This window comes from Thalassophryne amazonica, chromosome 4 (assembly GCF_902500255.1).
Source record: "Thalassophryne amazonica chromosome 4, fThaAma1.1, whole genome shotgun sequence".
Classification (NCBI taxonomy): Eukaryota; Metazoa; Chordata; class Actinopteri; order Batrachoidiformes; family Batrachoididae; genus Thalassophryne; species Thalassophryne amazonica.
Window position 1 is genome coordinate 37,076,673 of NC_047106.1, and position 7,780 is coordinate 37,084,452.

Sequence of the window (7,780 nt, forward strand, 5' to 3'; positions counted from 1 at the left end):
CTCATCCTTACAGATCTTCTCCAAATCTTTCAGGTTTGGAGTTTCAGCTCCCTCCAAAGATTTTCTATTGAGTTCAGGTCTGGAGACTGGCCAGGCCACTCCAGGACCTTGAAATGCTTCTTACGGAGCTCCTCCTTAGTTGCCCTGGCTGTGTGTTTGGGGTCATTGTCATGCTGGAAGACCCAGCCATGACCCATCTTCAATGCTCTTACTGAGGGAAGGAGGTTGTTTGCCAAAATCTCGCAATACATGACCCCATCCATCCTCCCTTCAATACGGTGCAGTCATCCTGTCCCCTTTGCAGAAGAGCACCCCCAGAGTATGATGTTTCCACCCCCATGCTTCACGTTTGGGATGGTTTTCTTGGGGTTGTTCTCATCCTCTAAACATGGTAAGTGGAGTTGATTCCAAAAAGCTCTATTCTGGTCTCGTCTGACCACATGACCTTCTCCCATGCCTCCTCTGGATCATCCAGATGGTCACTGGTGAACTTCAAACGGGCCTGGACATGTGCTGGCTTGAGTAGGGGGGCCTTGCTGCCCTGCAGGATTTTAAACCATGACAGCATCATGTTACTAATGTAATCTTTGTGACTGTGGTCCCAGCTCTCTTCAGGTCATTGACCAGGTCCTCCTGTGTAGTTCTGAGCTTTCTCAGAATCATCCTTACTCCACAAACTAAGATTTTGCATGGAATCCCAGACTGAGGGAGATTGACAGTCATCTTGTGTTTCTTCCACTTTCTAATAAATAATCATAACAGTTGTTGTCTTCTACCAAGCTGCTTGCCTGTTGTTCTGTAGTCCATCCCAGTCTTGTGCAGGTCTACAGTTTTGTCCCTGGTGTCCTTAGACAGCTCTTTGGTCTTGGCTATGGTGGACAGGTTGGAGTGTGATTGATTGAGTGTGTGAACAGGTGTCTTTTATACAGGTAACAAGTTCAAACAGGTGCAGTTCATACAGGTAAAGAGTGCAGGATAAGAGGGCTTCTTAAAGAAAAATTAACAGGTCTGTGAGAGCCAGAATTCTTGCTAGTTGGTATGTGTTCAAATACTTATTTGCAGCAGTAACATACAAATAAATTACTAAAAAAATCATACATTGTGATTTCTGGATTTTTTTTTTTTTTTTAGATTATGTCTCTCACAGTGGGCGTGCACCTAAGATGAAAATTTCAGACCCCTCCATGATTTCTAAGTGGGAGAACTTGCAAAATCGCAGGGTGTTGAAATACTTATTTTCCTCACTGTATAGGCCCAACACCATAGTAGGAGAAACATGCCCATATCATGATGCTTGCACCACCATGCTTCACTGTCTTCACTGTGAACTGTGGCTTGAATTCAGAGTTTGGGGGTCGTCTCACAAACTGTCTGCGGCCCTTGGACCCAAAAAGAACAGTTTTACTTTCATCAGTCCACAAAATATTCCTCCATTTCTCTTTAGGCCAGTTGATGTGTTCTTTGGCAAATTGTAACCTCTTCTGCACGTCTTTTATTTAACAGAGGGACTTTGCAGGGGATTCTTGCAAATAAATTAGCTTCACACAGGCGTCTTCTAACTGTCACAGCACTTACATGTAACTCCAGACTGTGTTTGATCATCCTGGAGCTGATCAATTGGTGAGCCTTTGCCATTCTGGTTATTCTTCTATCCATTTTGATGGTTGTTTTCCATTTTCTTCCACGCATCTCTGTTTTTTTTTTGTTTTTTTTTTTGTCCATTTTAAAGCATTGGAGATCATTGTAGATGAACAGCCTATAGTTTTTTGCACCTGCGTATAAGTTTTCCCCTCTCCAGTCAACTTTTTAATCAAACTACGCTGTTCTTCTGAACAATGTCTTGAACGTCCCATTTTCCTCAGGCTTTCAAAGAGAAAAGCATGTTCAACAGGTGCTGGCTTCATCCTTAAATAGGTGACATCTGATTCACACCTGTTTGTTCCACAAAATTGACGAACTCACTGACCGAATGCTACACTACTATTATTGTGAACACCCCCTTTTCTACTTTTTTACTAATAGCCCAATTTCATAGCCTTAAGAGTGTGCATATCATGAATGCTTGGTCTTGTTGGATTTGTGAGAATCTACTGAATCTACTGGTACCTTGTTTCCCATGTAACAATAAGAAATGTACTCAAAACCTGGATTAATCTTTTTAGTCACATAGCACTACTATTATTCTGAACACTACTGTATGTTGTTTGACTGCAGCGTATCTCTGGCATGCAAGGGATTATGGGATACGTCAATAGGGCGAATGAACTCTACTGGCCAGTAGATGGCAGTAGAGACCTTGAAAACTTGCCAAAACAAAATTCCAGATAATCCGTGTCTCCTACATTTAAGATGCATGGAATTTAATAAATGCAGACTTAATAACAACGTCTATAAACCCAGAGAATATATTCACGAGAGTTTTAGGCACTAGAGTTTAATGCTGTTGTCCGTAGAGCCTGATCAGAGTGTTTCAAATGCATTTCTCATGTCGTGAATGTACTGAGATTACCCTATCCTACCCATTATGCACTGCTGGGCACAGCATATATCTACACTAAAACCTTAAAAATTAGTACATTACTTTAAAACTAAAACATATATCTGATATTTTCACTTTATAAAACTTCAGACATGACATTAATTTAAATAACTTGTCCGAAATTAGCTTGGTTAAAAGTTGAACCATAAGTTAAAAATGTATGCCTCTGGATGACTTGGGTGATATTGCCCGTGTTTCAGTATGGGATTAAGAGAAATGATTTTTTTGTGTGGGACCAGTTCTCCTTTGTATGCAGAGGATAGAGTGGTTTCTTCTTAAAGCAGCTCTTCTCTGTTTTGCAGTGGATAGAACTACACAGGGGAGGGGAGGTGATGGTCTAGTGGTTAAGGTGTTGGGCTTGAGTCCAGAAGATCATGGGTTCAAATCCCCGCCTGACTGGAAAATTACTAAGGGCCCTTGGGCAAGGCCTTTAATCCCCTATTGCTCCCGGTGTGTAGTGAGCGCCTTGTATGGCAGCACCCTGACATCGGGGTGAATGTGAGGCATAATTGTAAAGCGCTTTGAGCATCTGATGCAGATGGAAAAGCGCTATATAAATGCAGTCCATTTACCATTTACACATCAGCTATAAAACATTTAGCAGGTAGGTACTCAACTGATTTTGTTTTATAAATATTTGTAGCTGTTCAGCTTTATTTACCCCATTATCAGTCTAAAAATTATCAGACAAAAATGTATCGCAAGATAATTAGTCCGATAATGGTTTTTAAAGTTATCTAAAAAGATAGTCCGACAATAAAAACATTATCTTCGATAATTATCGGTTATCAGATTATCGGAACTGTGCCCACCACTGCTCTTGTGGACGGCATACCACAGGACAGACACCGTGTCATGTGGAATAGAGCTCACGTGGATGACGTGACATTCAGATCGCCTGCTGCGTGTTATGATCTGACGGTCTGTTTCACCTGGAGTAGCCTGTCAATGTGCGCAGCGTGCGCACCCATGCTGCAGCCCATGCTGCAGCTCATTGGAACAACGATATATGTTGTTATGTATGTCCACATGAGGACAGCAAGCAGACACACGTGCATCACAGTGGACAGTTGTTAGTTCATGTCCATCCAAACATGGTATGTGTTCCCCAGCTACGATGTCCAGATCCACAGATCTCCACAGCTGCTTCTGTTGGGGGACACACCCCGTCAGTTCAGCGCACACACTAACGTGTCAGTATGTGTGTTTGAAAAGCCACACTCGTGGGGCACTTAGCCAAATTTCACATCCAGCTCAACAGTGATTGTTTGCTGACTGTTGTCATGTTAATAGTGCGAATGTCCACACGATTTTTTAGTGCAAAGCAAAAGGTGTTAGATGTTCGTGTGTGTCAGCTGGAATTTAGCCAACACCTGCCACCAGAGGGTTCGATGGGCTCTCACAGCGCAAACTCTGTCATTCAGTCACTGGTGTGCACAAACAGTTGTAGCAACAGGTGTACGAGGCGTTGGACGCGGCTACGATTTTACAAGCATTGCATATGATTTCTGCTTCATGCGCACTTCATGCACAATTTGACCACATTTGTGTGTGACGGGGCCCTTATTTTCAGCAGATAATGGACTTTCTACCAGCTCACAGATGTGCATGAGCAACACACACAGAGCTCCATACAGAAGAGACAACACACTTCACCCCCAACTCTTTTAATTGTTTTTTCCACGACTACATGAAAAATAACACAGATATCACTTTAAAAACGAGTCACCATGACACGACATCATACTTATGTAAACTTTGCAATTAATTGCAGCTCTGTTCTTAATGTTCGCAGCAGTTAATATACATTCCATTCAACAGCGCACTGGGACGTTTGCTCAGAGTGACATAAGCGCTGTCGGAAACACTCGGAAAAACGAATATGAACAAGTACTTTGTTTTCAGCAGTCTCTGTAACTGTTTGTTTTGATTGAAGTATGCTTACAGACTCTTCACAGCAGTGCACAAATTAATACACTTATATCATCACATGACCTCCAACAGCCAAAATCTGAGTTGTTATGAATTCTGATCGACTTTCCTTTAATCATTGGCCCACTATGAGCTCTAATCATGTCCTTCAAGACTTTGAGTAAAATGAAATGACAGGTCATTTTAAAAACACTGTGGGATATTCCTCGTCTGTGTGTTTTCCATACATGAGTTCATATGTGTGTGTTTGAAGAGCTTTCATCTCTCCAGAGACGGCCGTGCCTGACAGAACTACAGATGGAGCTCATCCGACCGCCTGAGGTGACAACTTTCAAACATGTCCACAAATAAACTGTGCATGACTTACAGCACAGTGATAATGAAGCTCACGGGCAGAAAAAAGTTAGCCTTTTAAAACATTGGCGTCTGTTATTCTGAGTAGGAAAAGAATGAGTTAAAAAACAAATGCAGCAAAGAAAGAAACAGTGGAGGTACAGTAGTGTGACACACTGAAGACAACTAAATAAAGGAGAGACATGCTGATGTAGTGGATCAATATCAGTGCAGATACCAGCTCCTTAATTCTTAATTAATCACCTCTACACCAACATAATTTAAATGATCACTGCTTTACTCAAAATACATGTTTTTGTTAACAACTATGAGAGACAAAATGAGAAAAAAAAATCCAGGAAATCACATTGTAGGATTTTTAAAGAATTTATTTGTAAATTATGGTGTAAAATAAGTATTTGGTCAATAACAAAAGTTCAGCTCAATACTTTGTAACATAATATTTGTTGGCAATGACAGAGATCAGACATTTCCTGTAAGTCTTCACCAGGTTTCCACACACTGTAGCTGGTATTTTGGCCCATTCCTCCATGCAGATCTCCTCTAGAGCAGTGATGTTTTGGGGCTGTCGCTGGGCAACATGGACTTTCAACTCCCTCAATAAATTTTCTATGGGGTTGAGGTCTGGAGACGGGCTCGGCCACTCCAGGACCTTGAAATGCTTTTTACGGAGCCACTCCTTTGTTGCTTGAGCGGTGTGTTTGGGATCATTGTCATGCTGGAAGACCCAATCAATCAATCAATCAACATTTATTTATAAAGCGCTTTACAGCACCGACTGGTGTCCAAAGTGCTTAACATTAAAAACACAAATTTACAAAAATAAAACACATATAAAATAAAATTTTAAAACAACACATAAAAAAGAACATAAAAATAACAGAACATGTCACCTCCCCACTAAGTGTTAAAAGCCAGTTTAAATAAATAAGTCTTTAACTTAGATTTAAAAAGTGCTAGGTCAGGAAGAGGAAGGAGATAATCCATCCCACCTCACAGGTGTGCCATTCACTGGGAATGTTCTTGCATGGATGGCGATCTGTAGGGAACGTGGACTTTGCTGACTTGGTCTTCGGAGTGAGATTGCATCAGAATTTTGGCTCTCTGTTGGGACTGTTTACACAGAGACTGCTACCTGCTGCTTTGGACTTGAACTAACAGTCTTTTTCAAGACTTTTTTACTTTTTTACCTTTTACTTTTTTAAACTTTTTTACTGTGCTCCAACGCCTAAGGAAGACATCTAACGGTCGAAACATCGCGACGGAGCACTTTTATCAGCTAACTTTCATTAGCGTTGGCAAGCTAACTAGCTTGCTAACGCTTTCGTTTTTATTTTTTTATTTTTTTTTATTTTTATTTTATTTTAGCGCTGTTGTCGTGCGTTGCCTGTGCTGCTTCATGGCCTGTTTGGTGCCTTGATTGGGGCACTCCTTCTGCTGAATCACCTCTGGATTATTTGCACATTATTCACTTTGTGTGTTTTTAGGAATCCGCTAGCTTAGCGCAGCTACTAGCTCTTAGCTGGTTTAGCATGGCGGCTTCTCCTGTCTCTCCCGCACTTTTCTGCTCTGGGTGTGAAATGTTTAGTTATTCCTCGGCCTCCTTTAGCAGTAACGGTACTTGTAATAAGTGCAGCTTATTCGTAGCTTTGGAGGCCAGGCTGGGCGAATTGGAGGCTCGGCTCCGCACCGTGGAAAATTCTACAGCTAGCCAGGCCCCTGTAGTCGGTGCGGACCAAGGTAGCTTAGCCGCCATTAGTTACCCTCTGGCAGATCCTGTGCAGTCGGGAAAGCAGGCTGACTGGGTGACTGTGAGGAGGAAGCGTAGCCCTAAACAGAAGCCCCGTGTACACCGTCAACCCGTTCACATCTCTAACCGTTTTTCCCCACTCGACGATACACTCGCCGAGGATCAAACTCTGGTTATTGGCGACTCTGTTTTGAGAAATGTGAAGTTAGCGACACCAGCAACCATTGTCAATTGTCTTCCGGGGGCCAGAGCAGGCGACATCGAAGGACATTTGAAATTGCTGGCTAAGGCTAAGCGTAAATTTGGTAAGATTGTAATTCACGTCGGCAGTAATGACACTCGGTTACGCCAATCGGAGGTCACTAAAATTAACATTAAATCGGTGTGTATCTTTGCAAAAACAATGTCGGACTCTGTTGTTTTCTCTGGGCCCCTCCCCAATCAGACCGGGAGTGACATGTTTAGCCGCATGTTCTCCTTGAATTGCTGGCTGTCTGAGTGGTGTCCAAAAAATGAGGTGGGCTTCATTGATAATTGGCAAAGCTTCTGGGGAAAACCTGGTCTTGTTAGGAGAGACGGCATCCATCCCACTTTAGAGGGAGCAGCTCTCATTTCTAGAAATCTGGCCAATTTTCTTAAATCCTCCAAACTGTGACTGTCTAGCGTTGGGACCAGGAGGCAGAGCTGTGGTCTTATACACCTCTCTGCAGCTTCTCTCCCCCTGCCATCCCCTCATTACCCCATTCCCGTAGAGACGGTGCCTGCTCCCAGACCACCAATAACCAGCAAAAATCTATTTAAGCATAAAAATTCAAAAAGAAAAAATAATATAGCACCTTCAATTGCACCACAGACTAAAACAGTTAAATGTGGTCTATTAAACATTAGGTCTCTCTCTTCTAAGTCCCTGTTGGTAAATGATATAATAATTGATCAACGTATTGATTTATTCTGCCTAACAGAAACCTGGTTACAGCAGGATGAATATGTTAGTTTAAATGAGTCAACACCCCCGAGTCACACTAACTGTCAGAATGCTCGTAGCACGGGCCGGGGCGGAGGATTAGCAGCAATCTTCCATTCCAGCTTATTAATTAATCAAAAACCTAGACAGAGCTTTAATTCATTTGAAAGCTTGTCTCTTAGTCTTGTCCATCCAAATTGGAAGTCCCAAAAACCAGTTTTATTTGTTATTATCTATCGTC